Raw genomic sequence first — 19,736 nt, 5'->3', positions numbered from 1 at the left:
GTATGCTCATCTTCTGGGCAATTTTTTAAAAAAATAAAATGACTGACAATCATTTTAAACTGCTTATTTATTGTATAATAACAGCTTACAAATGAGGAATGCTTCCTATGTGCACCTGATATGCATTTTTATTTTATGCTCACCGTGAGCCTGTATGGTGGATCCTGGTTGTTTGTTTTGTTTTGTTTTTGTTTTTGTTTTTGTCCCTTTATTCTACTGGCAAGTTGGCCATCCCTTCACCCCCCACTTACATCACTGGCCCTATTGATTCTATCCCCAGGATACAACTTGAACAGTCTACTTAACACCATATCCAGGGTCAACCTGCTAGTTCAAGGCACTATCATCCCTCACTTAGCCTCCTGTAGTAACAGTCCTCTTTTCTATTCTGGCTCCCATCCAATCTACATAGTAGCCACAAGTACCTTCTTAAAATGCATATTGATTCACATTGCTTCTCCCTGTAAAATCCTGCTCTGTGATGTTCTGTGGAAGTCAACCCACCATACCCTGGCTGTTCTGATCTCACCCAATTCTCCAGCCTCATCTTCTACCACCTTGTCCTTGCTCATGCCACTCCAGGCTCATGATTGTCTTTCTTTTCTAGAAGAGGCACACTTGTCTTTCCTTCACATGAGCTGTTTGCACCCAGGCTGCCTGATGCACTCCCTCAGAATTTGCCTGGCTACTGCTTCTCCTCATTTAGGTCTCTGCTGGAACATCGGTTCTCAGTTTCCTCAACTCATCCCTCTAAAATAGGTTGTTCGCTCTTTGCTCTCATAGCAGCATTCTGTACATCAGTATCTATTTATCTCTGCTATACCTACTGTATTTTCATCCACATGGATAGATTTTGTCTCAGACCCTTTCTGATACTGTCCTAGACCTGCCATAATTTTACTGTATAAGTCCAAAATCACTTAGCATTTTTTAAAACAAAAGAAAAACATTTTAGAGGCACTTTTAAAAAAATTTTTTAATTAATTTTAGTTTTTTTTTAATTTACATCAAAATTAGCATGTAGTGCAACAGTGATTTCAGGAGTAGATTCCTTAATGCGCCTTACCCATTTAGACCATCCCCTCTCCCACAACCTCTCCAGTAATCCTCTGTTTGTTCTCTAAATTTAAGAGTCCCTTATGTTTTGTCCCCCTCCCTGTTTTTATATTATTTTTGTTTCCCTTCCCTTATATTCATATGTTTTGTCTCTTAAAGTCCTGTTATAGTGAAGTCATAAGATATTTGTCTTTCTCTGACTGACTAATTTCGCTTAGCATAATACCCTCCAGTTCCATCCACATAGTTGCAAATGGCAAGATTTCATTCTTTTTTATTGCCGAGTAATACTCCATTGTATATATATGCCACATCTTCTTTATCCATTCATCCATCAATGGACATTTGGGCTCTTTCCATATTTTGGCTATTGTTGATAGTGCTGCTATAAACACTGGGGTGCATATGTCCCTTGGAAACAGCACACTCATATCCCTTGGATAAATACCTAGTAGTGCAATTGCTGGGCTGTAGGGTAGTTCTATTTTTAATTTTTTTGAGGAACCTCCATACTGTTTTCCAAAGTGGCTGCACCAGCTTGCATTCCCACCAACAATGCAAAAGAGATTCTCTTTCTCCGCAACCTCGCCAACATCTGTTGTTGCCTGAGTTGTTAATGTTAGCCATTCTGACAGGTGTAAGGTGATATCTCCTTGTGGTTTTGATTTGTATCTCCCTGATGATGAGTGATGTTGAGCATTTTTTCATGTGTCGGTTGGCCATCTGGATGTCTTCTTTGGAGAAGTGTCTATTCATGTGTTTTGCCCATTTCTTCACCAGATTATTTGTTTTTTTGGGTGTTGAGTTTAATAAATTCTTTATAGATTTTGGATACTAACCCTTTATCTGATATGTTGTTTGCAAACATTGTCTCCCATTCTGTTGGTTGCCTTTTAGTTTTGCTGATTGTTTCCTTCTCTGTATAGAAGTTTTTATTTTGACGAAGTCCCAATAGTTCATTTTTGCTTTTGCTTCCCTTGCCTCTGGAGACGTGTTGAGTAAGAAGTTGCTGTGGCCTTGATCAAAGAGGTTTTTGCCTGCTTTCTCCTTGAGGATTTTGATGGCTTCCTGTCTTATATTTAGGTCTTTCATCCATTTTGAGTTTATTTTTGTGTATGGTTAAGAAAGTGGTCCATGTTCATTCTTCTGCATGTCACTGTCCAGTTTTCCCAGCACCACTTGCTGAATAGACTGTCTTTATTCCATTGGATGTTCTTTCCTGCTTTGTCAAAGATTAGTTGGCCATACATTTCTCTATGGTTCTCTCTTCTGGGTTCTCTCTTCTGGGTTCTCTATTCTGTTCCATTGATCTGAGTGTCTGTTCTTGTGCCAGTACCATACTGTGTTGATGATTACAACTTTGTAGTACAGCTTGAAGTCTGGGATTGTGATGCCTTTAGAGGCACTTCTTAAGATTTGGAGGCCAAAAAAAGGAACAGCATACCATAGTTCCATAACATTTTATTCCAAAACCCTGATCTGCAAAGTTCTGTGGGAATTTTTCTTAAAATCTCTGATTGTCCCTCCTCACATTGACTTCACCATCACACAGGATGCAACCAATACAAGTGCACTGGAATTCCCACCACCAATTCCCCGAGGCAATAGCACTTATATTCTCCATTCAAAATGCATAGCAATTATTTCTGGTCTAGCTTCTACCCACTAATCTCCACTAGTTACACCTTGGTCTACACAGACAATCCAGCCACTAGAATGGTTTAAAAAGCTGTGGGGAGGGGCATGTGGGCGGCCCAGTTTATTAAGCATCTGACTTTGGCTCAAGTCATGATCTCAAGGTTTGTGAGTTCGAGCGGGACTCTGTTGTCAGTGCAGAGCCCGCTTTGGATACTTTGTGCCCCTGTCTCTCTACCCCTGCCCCACTTTCTTTCTTTCTCCCTCTCAAAAACAAATAAACACTAAAAAACAATAAAAATAAAAAAATAAAAAGCTGTGGGGGATATATGTAACTTAGTGGTGTTTTGTTACATTAATTTCTGTGATTTTTTAAGTTTATTTATTTATTTAGAGATGGAGACAGCACAACTGGGAGGGGGACAGAAAGACGGGGGAGAGAGAGAATCCCAAGCAGGCTCCACACTGTCAGCGCAAAGCCCAGTGCTGGGCTTGAACTTATGAACTGTGAGATCATGACCTGAGCTGAAATCGAAAGTTGGAGGCTTAACCAACTGAATCACCCAGGCGCCCCTCTATGATTTTTTTAATGCCTGTCTCCTCACATACTGAGTTCCATAATAGCAGAGATCATGGCTATTATAATAATAGTTAATACCTCCTGCACCTAGCACAGTGCCTGGCTCATGAAAATCACTAAAAAAGTAGTTCTTCAATGAATTGAATAACTTACATGAGATCACACGGTAGCAAGTCGTGCAGCCATAATTTGAATCTAGGTATGTGCCTGATTCCAAAGGCCCTGTTTAAAACACACACACACACACAGTGCTCCAAAAGCCATGATTGATGCAATTGTGCAATGTGTATGCAAATCGATGTATGGTCTCATACACACCTGATTTGTCTTTGTCAATCAAGGCTTGCATAATATATTTTTGTGGTTGTTCTATCTTGTGACATGACTTTAAATGCATTGATGCTTAAGAGATGTAAGCACTAGAGGCCATTATGAGGCCTTGTAGATATGGTTCTAACTTGTGTTTTTTCCTAACAGGGAACTACTGATCATTTATCATTCTACCACCTGCCTCCTTTTATCACATTTTCACAATCTAGAGTGTGAAAAGAAATCTAGGCATCATAAGACATAATAACTCCCAGTACAGTTTCTCTTTCAAAGAATTGAATGGCAATTCCCTGCCATAGCAGGAGAAGATTTAAAGATACAGATGTGTGCAAACTCTTCGGGAAGCTGTTACGTGACCTCTAAGGTTTGTGTGCTATCGTACTCTCAGAACGATCAGCGAGAGAACCATAAGAGGACAACAACAGGTGGCCATGCCCTGGACTCCCTACTGCAAAGTAGGGTGCCCTAGAAGGAGAGCTCTCCGTGTGGTTTCTGAATGGCCCAATCATCAGACAGAGAAAGCAGAGTCATTTTTTAAAATTAGCTTTTATTCTCAAATTGTCAAAGATAACTCATATATTTATTCATATGTTTATTCATGATGATTACCAGGCATCATTTACTAAATCACAAGTAATCCCCATTCTAAATTATACTTGCATGCCAATTTAATGTTTCTTTTTTTGGTTATAAATTTAATATAATTTAGAATATTTGGAAAGTACTGGACAAAAGGTAAAGATTATTTTTAAAAATCTCCAAACTCATGAATAAACACAATTTTTGTATGTATTTGGGTTTAAGGACATATGCATTTCAATGTTTGTGTACATTCCTACCATAACTTATGAAAAAAGAACTGGGGCTATCCTCTTCTATAGAACAAAGAAGGAAATTTTAGGATATAAGGCAAAAAGTTTCACATGCGTTTTATCCCATGTAAAGTGCGATGTTCAGTCTGCATGCAGAAATCACCTGGACTCTCCCAGTCTTTCATTGAATGGGTAGAATTTTCATCGGTGGAGTGGTGCTTTTCCCCAAAGCTGGCTCTGTCCGCTTGGTGGTGGAGGACAGGTCAGAGGGGTCTTGCTTACCCTTGTTACCCTTGAATATCATTGGGACTACCAGGCTAGTGTCCAGTAAGAAGAGGGGCTGTTACAATTCTGTTATTTTCCCCAGGATCAAGATTGTGAGCCCATTGACGAAATCAAGTTATAAAATTCACTTCTGCCGTTATTTTGCAGTCACAAGGTTCTCTATAATTCATTCAAAGATTATTATCTTTGAATATATTTACCAAACAGAACAAACAAGAAGGATTTTCAAACAAAGGGGAATTTAAGCAAGGGGTATGAAGATGCTACTCATTTTCTTAGAGCAAGGATGTAGCTTGTATTTCCAAAAGTCTATAATTTCTTTGTCGGGGTGCCTGGGTGGCTCAGTCGGTTGAGCGTCCGACTTCGGCTCAGGTCATCATCTCACGGTCTGTGAGTTCGAGCTCCGCGTCGGGCTCTGTGCGGACAGCTCAGAGCCCGGAGCCTGTTTCGGATTCTATGTCTCCCTCTCTCTCTGCCCCTCCCCCGTTGATGCTCTGTCTCTCTCTGTCTCAAAAAAATAAATAAAAGTTAAAAAAAAATTTTAAATATTTCTTTGTCAGAGTTTGCTTGTGACAAAGTCCTCTTTCTTTTACCTTGATAAAATGAAGACACAAGAAATTCCCATAATAATTTTTAAAGCGCATTTTATCAAATTTAATTCTTATGACATAGCTAAGATTACATATGTTATCTGCTTGGACTGTCATAATAAACTACCACATACAGTGTGGCTTCAATAACTGAAATTAATTTTCTCACAGTTCTGGAGTCTAGAATTGCAAGATTCAGGTGTTGACAGGGTTCGTTTATTCGGAGGCCTTTTTCCTTGGCTTATGGATGGCTTTGTTCATTCTGTGTCTTCACCTGGTCTTTCCTCTGTACATGTCTGTGTTATAATCTCTTCTTATATAGGAATAGTAGTTTAGGGTTCACCCTAATGCCCTCACTTTAACTTAATTACCCCTTTAAAGAACCTACCTCCAAATACAGTCACATATGACTTCAACACATGATTTTTGGGGAGGGAACACAATTCAGCCCATAACACATAGGTAGTGAATTAAGAGACTGGGGTTTAAGTCTGGGGTGGCTCAGTGGGTTAAGCATCTGACTTCGGGTCAGGTCATGATCTCACAGCTCTTGACTTTAAGCCTGCGTCAGGGTCTGTGCTGACAGCTCAGAGCCTGGAGCTGGCTTCGAATTCTGTGTGTGTCTCTCTCTGCCCCTCCCTCGCTCCTCTCTCTCTCTTTCTTTCTCTTTCTCTCTCTCTCTCTCTCAAAAACAAACAAACAAACAAACAAACAAACAAACAAACAAACAAGAGTCTGGGGCTTAAACAATGGGTTTTCTGACTCCCAAGTCCAGAATTTTCTGGACCATACCCTCTGTATCATTAATTCTCTTCTCTACTAACTTTATTCTATCTAATTAGTCAGCTCTACTGCCCACCATCCCAAGGTGCTGCTTCTTGCTAGTAAGGTTTTGAACAAATTAAAGTCCTTCTCTTCAGAAGATGGAGTGGGTTAGCTGAGAGGAAAAGAGGCATCAGTCAGCAAATGAAATACTTGAAATACAGTTGAAGGAGGTTGTACAATTATTATCTGAAAAAAAACATTTATTGAATGAATGTGAATTATTTGCAAATAATTACTACATTAATTGGAAGTATTCTCAATGAGTGGGAACTAGTATAAGGAGAAAAGAATAACAAGTTCCCAGGTCTACCTAGTCATTGTTTTATTTGTTCTTCAGTATAACCCTGCTAGGTGAACAGAGTTCTTTATTTTTATCATTATAAAGAATAAGGAGTTGAAGCTCAAAGAGTTTGTGTAACTTGCCCAAGTGGTAGAACTAGGACTCCAACCCACTTCTTTTGATTCCAGGTGCAGTGATCTTTTGCTTGTACTAGCTGCCTCCCTATTCAGCGTACCCACAGGATGCTGTGTGAAGTTCTGGTAGGTAATCTGTAGATTCGCCACAGGATATGCTCTCAAAGAACCTCCTTTGTGAAAGATCAGACTATCACACTCCTCACTGTATCCCTCTGCCCCACCCCTGAAGCCCATGGGCACACAGCTAGATATGCATACCCACACGCAGAAAGTCTTATTTCATGGAAATAAATTTTCTAAAAGTGGACCTTACCTAGAGGGCGGTGGGCAACTACCTGATACACAGTATGACTGAGAAGTTCACAAGCTCACACCTGCCCTCAGATGTTTCTACCAGTCTGCCAAGATGCCACACTTATTCTTCTTAACTGATTCTAACACTTCATCCAGAAGGAGAGCTAGAATTAGTTGTTGTTTTTTTTTAAGTGGCTCAACTGTCACTATCTGAGTGTTTGTCACTAGTGAGTTCTGAAATCAATTTTGTGGGTCAAGGCCATCATTTCGAATATGAAGTGCAATAAATAAAATAGAAAAATATCAGAGTGTACTGCATGAAATTAGAGGAAATATTATTTCATGAAATTTTTGTTTCCATGTTTTTCTCTGTTTGTGTGCAAGGTCACATACTGGACCCTTAAGAAAAATGTATTTTGTGATGGATGGCAGTGAAAAAAAGGTTGAGAAACAATCTTTTTTAAAATAGTTTTGTATACTTTTTAAAGAAATGTTAACGTTTATTCATTTTTGAGAGACAGAGTGTGAGCAAGGGAGGGGCAGAGAGACAGGGAGACACAGAATCTGAAGCAGGCTCCAGGCTCTGAGCTGTCAGCACAGAGCCCAGTGAGGGGCTCGAACCCACGAACCATGAGATCATGAGATCATGACCTGAGCTGAAGTCAGACGCTTAGCCAACTGAGCCACTCAGGTGCCCCAGCTTTTTATACTTTTTGAATTGAGTAATTCTTTTGAGAGTTATGGTCTCCTTCCCAAAATAAATGCACACAACTGGAGAGTTCTTCTGGGCCATTTTCCTCAACACTTCCATATTTAACCTTGAGAAATTTAGAGTTAAGAGCCTATCCTGAAAAGGATGAGAAAACAGGGTGTTCAAGCCATACCACACCAGCTCCACCAAGATTAAGTTCTAAAGGGGGAGAAGGACAATAAACAGCCTAACGAATGAGGTGATTTCAGATCAGGTTAAGTGTTGTAAAGAAATTGGGGGGATGAGATAGAAGCAACTGGAGAGGAGATGGGATAGATTAAGGAAGGAAGTTTGTTTTGGCTTGGGCATCAGAGAACGTGTCTCTTTTATCACTGGTCATGCTTTCCATGCTACGTTACACCTATCAGAGTATTTTACAATATTTCATAGCATTCCATGAATATTTATTGATTGTGATTTTATTTAACTTTTTTTCAGGATAGATGGAGAAAATGTCATGTCTAAAAGTATAGATTCTGGCATCAGACTGCCCGAACTTGAATTCTTGCTCTGCCGTTTTACTAGCAATGTGACTGTGAGTGAGTTGCTTAATCTCATTAAGCTTCAGTTTCTTCAGGCTTATTTCTAAAATGGGGCAAATAGTATTACCTACATGATTAGACTATTATGAGGATTAAATAGGTTAACAAATGTAAAGAGCATACATATTACATTTTCTGATACCCACCCCAGTCCTTAGTGGCTTTGAAAAACAACCATTTTAAGATCTCTCACAATTTGTGGGTCAGGAACCTGGGCAGCTCTCAGTGGGGCAGTTTTTCTACCTTATTCTTCCATTTTATCAACTGAAGTCACTCGGTGGTTTTTAGCTGGCAGATGAGCTATTCAGGGAAGGTAGAGAGGTTTCAAGTGGCTTCGTTCACATGTCTGGCATGTGGTAGGAATGACCGGAAGGGTGGAACAGTAGACCAGCGCTCCTTCATGTGACCTATTCAGTAGGTTTTCTCAGAATAATCATTTCTTATTTAGAAGCTCAGGGCTCCCAGAGAGAGCGTTCTAAGAAAGGGGAAACAGTAGCTGATGGCTTCTTAGGGGCTGGGTCCAGAAACTAACACAGAGATACTTTTGCCATATTCAACTGGTCTAAATCATCACAGAACCAACCCAGATTCAAGAAGGAATTATAGACCCCACCTTTCCATGGGAGAAACATTAAAGAATTTGTAGCCATCTTTAACCGGCCACACTAAGCAAAGCACCTGGAAAGTACTAGATAAGTATTTAATCTATAGTTTTTATATCCTGCTATATCTTTCAAAAATTCTGGTTTTGTGTTTATTTCAGATTGTCAGAGAAAAATCAGACTCTACCTTTGCTTTTCCTTTACCTTTTTTTTTTTTAAAAAACCTTTTCATACTTCTTAAAATAGCCCTCATCAATAGGTGGCAGTTAGAGATTTAAAAATTGGCAGATCCTACACAGGCCATTGAGCTTTAACTGGGGTAATTTCCCTCCCTTGGTAGCGGTGATTTTTATTTATGTCGCAAATCATACAAAACTTGGTTTCAGTTTATCCATTGGTAGCCTGTAATTCCACGAATATCACCACATGGTTGTGTGTGTTTCCTCTTCAGGGGGGCAGGGACTTAGAGCAGTACGTCAAAATTTATTAGTAAACAATTAAATTTGTCTTGACACAGGTACTACTTGACGGAACCCCAGGCTCTTCTTTCTTCCCCCAACACCAACAAAATCTTCTAAACTAAAAGGACAGAAATAAAAAGCCATATGAAAAGTTGGACAAGATCACATTAAAAAATTTCTTGTAAAAGACCGAGGATTGTGTGGCATTAATCTAAACAGACATTTCCTGTAACCACTTACACCCCCTAACAAACCAGCAACTTAATGTGGGTTCTGCATTCTCATCTATTGGTTCGGCTGCCCTATTGAGTATTTGTTTGCTTTGGCCAACTCTGCCTATCCTGCTTTCCTTTTTATTTAATTTTTTTTTTCCAGATTTAATACTGTCCTGAGGTACACAGATGCTCTTTTTGGTTTGTGAAGCTCAAGGTCAATTTAAAGGCAGGTCCCTGGAGAAGTAAGCATTTGTGACTGGGTCATCTGTTTCCCTGAATCTGTTACAGCTTTTGAGATATATGTAAGGAGGAGCAAACAGATAAGCCAAATTGGTTTTTGAAACGAGGGACACCTACGAATGGAGCACTATTGACCATGAAAATGTAGCATAACAGTATTTATTTGGAGAAAAGATCCATTTCATCATTTTATCCTCTAACTTGAAAACAAAATGTGTATACCCTGCTCTTCTTTTAAAAAATTCATCAAAATGTAAGCCATTCATGCCCCCACCCACCAGCCTCAGTTCTGTCTTTTAAATAAATTCTGTTTTGAAGTCATTATTTTTTCCAAGTTTCCCAGCATTACCACTCCCCCCTCCCAAAACTGTTGTAATTTGTGTTACAACACTACTCCATAAGGGATATTTGCTAGCGAGAGTATTGATTCAGTAATGGAGTTGCAGTTCAATTGTGGTGACAAGGAGCCTGCTTTTTTTGTTCTTTAAGGATCATCAAGATATTTAGACTCCAGGGTATAAAATTTCTACATGAAATCACCTGATTTTACCTGCGCCATTTCTTTTTACGCTTAGGCAATACACTTGCCTTAGCGGGTTGCTCAAAGTTCACACATTTGTACCTTTGAATAGCTTTCAAAAAGAAGGCTGTCATTCCCTCTTTGGAAAAGAAAAATTGCCTTCTAACAAGTGGGAAGTTTGATATTCCTCGGAGACCACCAGGCTTCTCATGCGTGACTTTATTCCCATTATCATACTGGGACTCTTACAGACTTTACCTAAAGCACAGCGTGGTGGAAGGAGACTAATCAGCAGCCAGGAGGACGGGCTTTGATATTCTCTTCTGCTCTTTGCCAGCTGCTGAAATTGGACTTGTGCTTAACCTTTTAGGCGTCCTCTTCCTCTGCCATTTAAGGCAAGAATGAAGAACTGTGTGATCTTACGGGTCTCTTTCAGTTCAAAAGGCAAACGCATAACAAGCTTGAAATATTTAGCTTTGGTATGAATTTAGAATGGACAGTGGCAATTGAAACACTTTAAATCTTTTTCGTTTTGATGTACTTTTTAATGTTGATTTAAATAATCAATTTCTCTCCTCTGAGATTTTTAACCTAAAGCTGGTCCTGTTCTCCTTATTTCTCCTGACAAGATACTCAGAGAAACTTGCATAGGGTGTGAAGATGGAAAATGTTGATCTGATTTCTGAGTTTCAGTCACCTTTGCACTCCAGGCTAGCACTTCCCAGAAAACAGATGTCCACAGTTCTATTTCTTGTAGCAAATGGCTTGGCCACAGGGTTTGTACAATTTCTCTCTCTCTCTCTCTCTCTCTCTCTTTTTCTCAGCGCAGCACCTTCTAAGTTCACATAAACTCTGTGTTAATTATTTTGGCTGTTAGCTGAGAAAGAAGAAAAGCTCACATTTGCTAAATCAAGAATGACGAAGTGGATTCAGAAATGCTCTCTCTACAAAATGCTTTACACTCTGCAGCTAATGCAGACTCTCTCTTTGTTTCAATGTGTTGCTCACAAATATCGATTAATCATTTTTCTTCATTAGCTTACGTCCTCTCAGTAGTATAATGCATTTGACTCTCTTTTTGCCTTCCAGGAGAGTGGGATGCTATAAACCCGAGCTGACACTATCAGCAAAAGGACTCCAGCAGTTTCTAGAGGTGGGGAAAGAGATAATTAATGTTGGTCTCCTCTACTGAAAGATATAAACGTTAGAGGGGAGAGTGGTTTTTTTTTTTTTCATATCCTATAAAAACTTTGTTGTATGTGGCTCATAGTGAGAGTGGTAGTGAAATCGTCCAGTTCAAGACTTGAATCTTTCTGTTGGTTCCACACTGTTCCCTAGACAAACTTTTCAGTGCTTTTTAAAGAAGGACCAGAGGCCAATTCTAAGACATGCACAGCTGGCAGAGAAAGTGTGGAGGCACAGGAGAGAGTCCACATGAGCTCCTTCCCTCTAACTACCTGAGAAATGTGTATTTTCAGGTGCAGAGGAAAGAATTAAGCTGCCTTTCCAGGTCTGAGTTGGTAAGCACTAGTTTTAATAGTCAGAACTCTCTGGCTCCAAGTATGAAAAGGAATTGAGTTAGTTTACATGTAGGAGTTGCTTCCAGGGGTGGGAACTGGGTTTTACAAGGACACGGGGCATTATCTCCCTGTACATCTGTTTCCTCCTCTCATGTTGCACACTGGCTTTTGCTTTTCAGTTAACACTAAGGGGAAGATAGACCCCTCATAGCTCCTAGGATCACACTGTCTTATTTCAAAACAATAACAACAACGAACAAACCGTACTGAGCTGAGGGCCTTTTAGCCTCCACTCTTACTGTCTCCGCTCATGTCAGATGAGTACTCTTCCTTGAATTAACTGCCACTAAGGGTTTGATAATGAAACACATCCCTGGCTGCCAGGATGGCCTGCTACCAATTCACCTACCCCACCACTCTGAGTCAGGGAAGCCAGGCAAGTATAATTAGCGGTTACATCTTTTACCATCATTAAAAACCTGAGCTTTTGTAGTCACTCCTATGAAAGTAAAACCCAATATCTGTTTTCACTTGATCAGCCTTTTATATGCTTGTCAAGAGGGGCTTTTCCAAATAGAAAGTACAGTTCAAAGCTGAGGCCAAGACGCATTTCCGTTACTATTTCTTTGAATTTTAGGTACTATTTATTGACTTCCACTGTGGAAGAAGAGAATTTTGTTCTCTTGGATACCCAGCATCTCCACCTCCCCAACATAGATGCCTAGCTCCCTCACCCCGCACAGCATTCTCACACACTACTTTTCCTATGCCTGCCATATAGTTATATCAGGACTCTGGATAAAACAATAATTACTGTTTTTATTACCGTGAACATGTAAATGTTATTTATGACAGAACTATGTAAAATACTGCGTTAGACAGAATGGGCTAATCTACATCACAATGATAAGCAATGCCAGAACCGCAGGGGCTTTTGCTCATACAAAGTCCAGCAAAGGACCAGTGGCTCCCCTGGGCAGTTTTCCCTTAATGCATTGACCTAGCAGTCCAGAATGCTCTCATCTTGTGGCTGTGCCAGCTCAACAGCAACCTCTAATGCAAAAGAGGGAGAATGGAGTGGAAAATCCCCTGGATTTTACTGCTTCAGATCAGAAATGATTTATACTACTCCTACTCACGTTTCATTGGCCCGGATCAGTCATATGGCCTTGTCTAATTGCAAGAATATTGGGATATGGAATTCTCAAGAAAGAGAAGAGAATGGGATATTTGTGATGTCTAATGCATATGAGATTGCTTTTTAAAATTATTTTAAGCTTCCTGAAATTCCTATTATACTGGTTTTGTTATTCTGTATGCTTATATATAGGATGTGCCACTTCTGCCTTCTTGACAATATCTCTCTTCTAGCATTTTGACCAGCTCCAAATGGTACTGGTTTTCTGCATATCAGTTCTATAATTGTTTTCCTGGAGTTGTTTTCACCTATCACTTGAGTTGATCCCTAATATTCTTTTTTTTTTTTTTTTTTTTTTTTTGCTTTATGGCCTCATTCTAGTGGAACATGTCTTCCAGTGATTACTTGAGAAAGGGTAAATTAGAGATAAATTGTTAAATAACATGCGTGTCTAAAAATGACTTTATCTTTCTTCCTTTTATTGATAATTTGGCTAAATATGCAAACCTAGTTATGAATAACTTCTTACAATTTTAAAGGCATTGATCTTTTGTTTTCTTGTTTTACTATATCTAGTGCTTCTCTGGGGAAGGATATAAACCATTTTTATTCCAATTTTTTATGTCATCTTTCTTCCTTCTGGAATTCTTGTAGAATCGTGTCTTCTTTCCTAATATTCTGAAATTTCATGGTGATAGGTAATGTGTGCATCTATCATCCATTCTGTGGGTCACTCAGTGGATCCCTTTAAGTGGAATCTTAGATCTTTCAATTCAGAACATTTTACCTACAACATTTTTAAAAATTTAGTTCTTTTCTTTTTCTCTATTAGGATTTTGGTTTCTCTTTGGTGGATATTGTACATCCTATTCTGGTCCTATAATTTTCTTTTTTTTTTTTAATTTTATATTTAGTTTTAAAAATATTTTCCTTTAACATTTTTATTAATTTTTAATTTCTATGGCAATATTTAACATTTTTAAGGTTTCTTTCTTGTTCTTTGATTATCTCCTTTGTAGAATTGATGCTTATTTCATGAATGAAATAGTTCCTCTTTCTTCTCTGAAACTATTAACAATATTTTTTCCTCTCTCCCGGCATAAATTGTTTCCTATAAGTTACTTTCCAATGTTGGCTTGTTTGCACTTGTCTTTCATATTAGAGACTTTTTTCAGATGTCTGGTGATTTTTGGATGTATGCTTATATATACAGGTTGGGCACTAAAAAATTTACTGGAGTGTTTGTAAACGTATATGTGTGTGTATGTGTGTTTGTGACTTGATGGTAGGCTTTATTTTAAAGCATTCTTATTGGGCTTATTCTCATTGGAGATCTTAAGTCAAAATGTTTGGATCTTTTTTCTTGTGACTGGCTCAGATTCTCCAGATAAAACCTTTTCTTGTTCAGATGGAGAAAGCCTGCTGCCAGCATCCTCAGAGTTAGGAGGGATAAAGAACTGGGGATTTCAGTATGAAGGTATAAACCTTTACTTCGATTCTTTGTTTTTAGTATGGATTACCTTATTTCAGATGCTTTATTTCAGATGCCAGGTGCCAGGCAACTAGAACTCCTTTACCAAATGGTAGGAATAAACAATGGTAAAACTGTGGGGCAATCTGACATTATGTACTAAAACTTATAATTTAGAAAATTCACTTCTTGAAATATCCAATAGAAATACATATACAGGCATAGCAAAAGGCATTGAAAAGAATGTTCATATCTATATTATTTTCAGTCATCTCAAACTGAAACAACCTAAGGTCCATAATCAGAAAAATTTTATAAATATATTGTAAATACTCATTTATTAGTATATACAGCATGTAACTACTATACAGCAATGAAAGTTACAAATGGTTGCTACATACAACAGAGATCAACCTCACAAAAGTTACAGTGAACAAAGAAAGTCCAATAGAAAATAATATAGATTGTATGATTCCATTTAGAGAAAGTTTACAAGGAGACAAAATTAATCTATGGCATTAGACATCAGGACAGTGATTGCCTTGGGGGAGGAGAAGAGGAGTGGATGATTGGATTGAGTACAAAGTGAGACTTCAGGTGGTGTCAGTGTTCTATGTCTTGACTTGAGTGGGTATTTCATGGGTGTGTTCACTTTTTGCTAATTCATCAAGTTGTACATGAACCTGTACACTTTTCTGAATATACACAATACATCAATTAAAAAGTTTCAAAAGAAACTGACCTGCTTAAAATAAATCCCATTCTGTCCAATATACATGAACCAACCCAATCTCTAAATTTTTTATTTCTGTAAGAACAGTATTGATGCTCTTTATTTGTATGGTATCCAGCAATTTTCAGAGAACTATAAAGTAAATTATCTCATTTACCTTCAGGGCATCATAATGAAGTATTTAACAGGTAATTTTAGATTTGTTGAAAAAAATAGAATAACTCAGAGAGCCGTCCTTTGTTTGTGGTAAGCAAAGTTCCTTGTTTCCTTCCTTGTGGCAGAGTTGGGACTGGAACCCCAGGCGAGTGACCCTTCACACAGCTTTCTTTCACTATACTTACTTGGATCCACAGCCTGTAACCTTGAGACTTTGGACAGATTTTATTCTCATGTTTCATTCCCTAATGAGTCTTCTTGGGTCATAGCTATCCTAAAGAACCAGTGTAGGCAACTTACTAGTGAATTATGAGCTAACTATGTTTCATTTTTTTTAAGTTTATTTATTTATTTTGAGAGAGAAAGAGACAGCTAGCAGAGGAGAGGCAGAGAGAGGGAGAGAGAGAATACTAAGCAAGGTCCACGCTGTCAGTGCAGAACCCAATACTGGGCTTGATTGGATGCTTAACCAGCTGAGCCACTCAGGCACCCCTGAGTCATCTATGTTTTAAAAGGAGCCTTCTTAGGAAATTTTCTCACCCACAGGTGAGATGAGACACCATACCATGGCAGTTTGATTACTGGGGTGTGGAGGCTAGGGCAGAAGACAGGGAAATACTTTGCTTTTTGCTATGTTACCATTAGATACAGGGCCTTAGTATCACATTATATAATACCAAATAAATATGCTTATGTGTAGACCCAGGTTTGTTTGAAGGGAACCAATCCTCTACAAATGAGTACATTTATTACTTAGAATTCTAGAAGTTCCCGGACCTCTCTTGTGCTAAAAGCACAAAGTACACATAGTGGGGGAGATATGGAAAGAGGTCAAATATAGAGGTCTGTTGCTCTAGTCATCCTGCTTCAGGTATCCTTGGGTTTTAAAACATCATCCTCCAATTTACATTTAAGTTCAAGTACCTGATAGGAGGTGGTAGTAGGGAGAGCATAGAGAATACCCGTCCTAATTTGGGATGAGGTTGGGAATGCTTAGGAGGTGGGATGAGAGAGTGCAGGTAGGAATGAGAAGGGAGGGAGACCACATAATACTTTAAAAGACCTGAGGTTTATACTCCTGTAAATAACTAGGTTTATATTCACGCAAATAAACTAGAGTCTATATTCATAGGAAAAACTCATATAAATATCAGAAGGCAAGGCCCATTGCCTTTTTCTTTCTGTTCCAAGTTCTTTTTTGCTCAAGCTCCAGATTGTTCTTTTGTGTTTTATTTTCCCCTTTGAGATTTTCCTTGATTCCCACAATCTCTCTTCTTCATGTAGGTGATATATCTCTGCTCTGTCTGGATTTGCTCCATAATCTTGAGAGAAACCTGAATTTAACCATATTTCTTAACTAGGGATGCTTAAGAGAGGGGTTTAAAGACAACTAGGCAATGACTTAAGATGATTAAAACAAAGAGATGTGTGGTTAGGCACTCATTTGCCTTGTTTATGTTGTTCTGTCCCTCATCGAAAACTGTTTGGGAATCATGGTTTTATAAAAGAAAAGTGAACTAACAGTTTTATAATGCCTTCTAAATTTTTTAAACATGAAAGAGTTTTCAATGGAAATTCAACATAGTTTATAACATTCAGACCAAATGCCCAAGTGGTTCAGTCAGATTAATAACAGAATCAGGAAAATAGTCTACAAACTAAGAATGCATCCCACTTTAAAACAGAATCTGAACCAGGGTGTCTGGGTGGCTCAGTTGATTAGGCATCTGACTTCAGCTCAGGTCATGATCTCACAGTTTGTGAGTTCAAGCCCTGCATTGGGCTCTGTGCTGACAGCTCAGAGCCTGGAATGTGCTTTAGATTCTGTGTCTCCCTCTCTCTCTGCCCCTCTGCTGCTCTTGCTCTATCTTTCTCTTTCTCTCTCTCTCAAAAATAAATAAACATTATTTTTTTAATAGAATATGAAGCTTATGCTATTTACAGCATGATTTTAACTGCTTTAATGCGGGACATTTTTCCCAATGGAGACATTTTTACCAATCAGTCTTTGCTGCTCTGAAAGAAGCCATTGTAAATTTTTGGATAAACAGTATTTCACCAGAGTGCAGTGTTTAATCTCAGATATGCATTCGACTCTTAACATTGTCTTTTTAGTCTGATTAAATGTGAATTTTTCATATTTAGTCCTAGGTTATGACATAAAGATGTAACTTCACCTTTTCTTCCCTCCCCCACTTTCAACTCTTCTCCCTTAGTAAGTTACAAGAAAGCAGTTAATTACAATTTGTGAATGGTGATCATAGTGATTCAAAACATGAGACATTCAAAGTACTCACTGAACTCATTTTTGATTCCATCACAAATCAATTTTATTTTCACATCATCTTTAGAAACTACAACGTGAAGAGGGGGAAAAAGATGGAACCCGTGAGCCATACCTACCTCTACAACCTCTGCCAATGCCTGCAGCTCCAGAATCTTCATTTCCCTGGCTGGGCCCAGGGAAGTTTTGTGCTTAATTTGGGACAACAGAACGGAGGAAAAAAGGTAGGAGAATGAATTTTGTTCTGTTTGGCTTATAAACTGTGTTAGATAGAATCAGTGGGGAAAAATAGACAAGTTATCTTTTAAAAAGTATTTTTATTTCAAAAATAATACCTGTTCCCACAGAAAATACTGAAAAAAAATTTTAAAGAATTTAAGTATCTCTAAGAATCTCTAAAGGATAAAATATCCAATCCCCATGACCTGGAGAACTCCTATTAATGTTTTTTCAACTTTTGTGTAGGTTTTTCTTATACGTACATACATACAGTGTATAATATGTATAGAAGCCGCTTTTAGGCAACAGGCTTGAGCAATAGAAACTTAATCAGCACAAAAGGGCCCAGAGTGACCCCAACCTCATGACTGAATACAAACAGGCCCATTAAGCGGCCCACCTCAAAATATCCATAAACCCTAGCTGACCAATGGACTATTACAACCAGGCAGGAAAAATTCCGTATGTCCCCATAGCTTCTCACCCCCCCTTTAAATACAGCCCTCACCCACTGCCTCTTTGCAGACTTCTCCTTTGCTGTCTTGCCTGCTGCTCCCTTGCCGTATATTCAGTGTATTTAATATACTTATATCTCCTTTGTCCTGCCTATGTCGCTGGCTTCCAGCTGATGGGGTTGCCCTACATTTAGGGGCCCCCATCCAGTCAGGAGAAACACCACAATATATATGTGTGTGTTTCATATATATATGCCCATATGCACACATATATACACTTATACAGCTGTGAATTTTATTTTATAATTTTAATAAGCTAGTAATAAATGATACATTCCAATGCTATTATATATAATCCTCTGTCCCCAAAAGCAAACAAATAAGCTAACCATTTCTCCATTGCATATTTTAGGTTTTACCCATTCACTATATGTTGAGTCTCTACTCAGTGTTAAGGATACAATTTTTGCTCTGGAGAGCAATCAAATTAACAGAGAGTGTAAACACACAATTTCCTGAGAGTGATAAATGCTGTAGTAGAAGAATGCCCAGAATTATATGGGAGCACACACATCAGGCTATTGAATCATAGTGAGGATATCTGGGACATTCTTTCAGAAAATGTTAGTATCTGAGCTAAGTCTTGAAGGCTGATGAAGAATTTCAGTAAAAGGAGCAGTCCTAGATACGGGGAGCAAGGGGGTGTGAACCAGTTTGAAAGGTTTGAGAGCAAAGCACATTGAAAAATTAAAAGCAATCTCCTATCACAAGAGGATAGGGTAATGAGGTAGGAGTGGTGGAGTGATGAATGATGAAGCTGGAGAATTAGGTAGAAGCAGATAATTAAAAATCAGTGTAAATGTTTGAATTTCTTTTAGATAAAGTACTTGAGAGCCAGGGAAGGATTTTCAGTTGGGGAGTGGTGTAATCAGATTTACATTATAGGATACAGTCTGGGGAATGGATTGGAGATGATCAAGTATGGAGTTACTGAGATTAGTTGGAATTTTGATGGTATAATTTTGAAAAAGGAGATAATTACATGTCCTGAGGCTGAGGCAGTGGGCAGGAAGGGGAAGGAATAAGTTTGGAGTATAATGTTTTGGCATTGATGGGAGAGGAAAGAATCAATGGTCATTTGGATTTCTTTCTTTTTTTTTTTCTTTTCATTTTTATATTTCTAATTGGAATCTGGGTGGATGATGGAGCACTGGTAGAGAATAAAGTTTTGGAAAGAAGGTAGTGAATTTAATTTTGAATAGGCTAAGTTGGAAATTCATGTGAGACATTGAAAGTAAATCATTGAATTGAAGGGCTGGGCTGAAAATCTAGAATGGTTAAAATCACTGAGGTAAGTGAAAATATTGTTTTAGTTATTTTGGATACAGATCTGGGAGTGGAATTGCTGAGTCATATTGTAAGTCTACATTTAACTCCATGGGACCTCTATTTGAAGAACTGCCGAAATGTTTTCCGAAGGGGTTGTGCCATTTCCCATTCTTACCGCAATGCCTGAGGGTTCCAATTTCTCCACACTCTTAACATTCGTTATCATCTGTCCTTTTGATTCTAACCATCCCAGTCAGTGTGAAGTAACATCTCAGT

General features: G+C 38.5%; 1 long non-coding RNA gene across 2 annotated transcripts in view; it reads left to right on the top strand.

Annotated features, from left to right (window-relative positions):
* Positions 1-19,736, top strand: part of LOC109277830 (uncharacterized) — a 101,576-nt gene that overhangs the window by 47,034 nt on the left and 34,806 nt on the right. Inside the window, exons 2-4 of one of the 2 annotated variants that reach the window (XR_008422433.1) lie at positions 6,582-6,653; positions 11,245-11,308; positions 17,525-17,681. This is a non-coding gene — a long non-coding RNA (uncharacterized LOC109277830). The remainder of the gene's footprint in view (positions 1-6,581; positions 6,654-11,244; positions 11,309-17,524; positions 17,682-19,736) is intronic. The other variant, XR_002085339.2, reaches the window with a different exon arrangement.

This window comes from Panthera pardus, unplaced genomic scaffold (genome assembly GCF_024362965.1).
Source record: "Panthera pardus isolate Hobbes unplaced genomic scaffold, ASM2436296v1 HiC_scaffold_16, whole genome shotgun sequence".
NCBI classification, from domain to species: Eukaryota; Metazoa; Chordata; class Mammalia; order Carnivora; family Felidae; genus Panthera; species Panthera pardus.
This window is presented reverse-complemented; position numbering and strand designations above follow the sequence as displayed.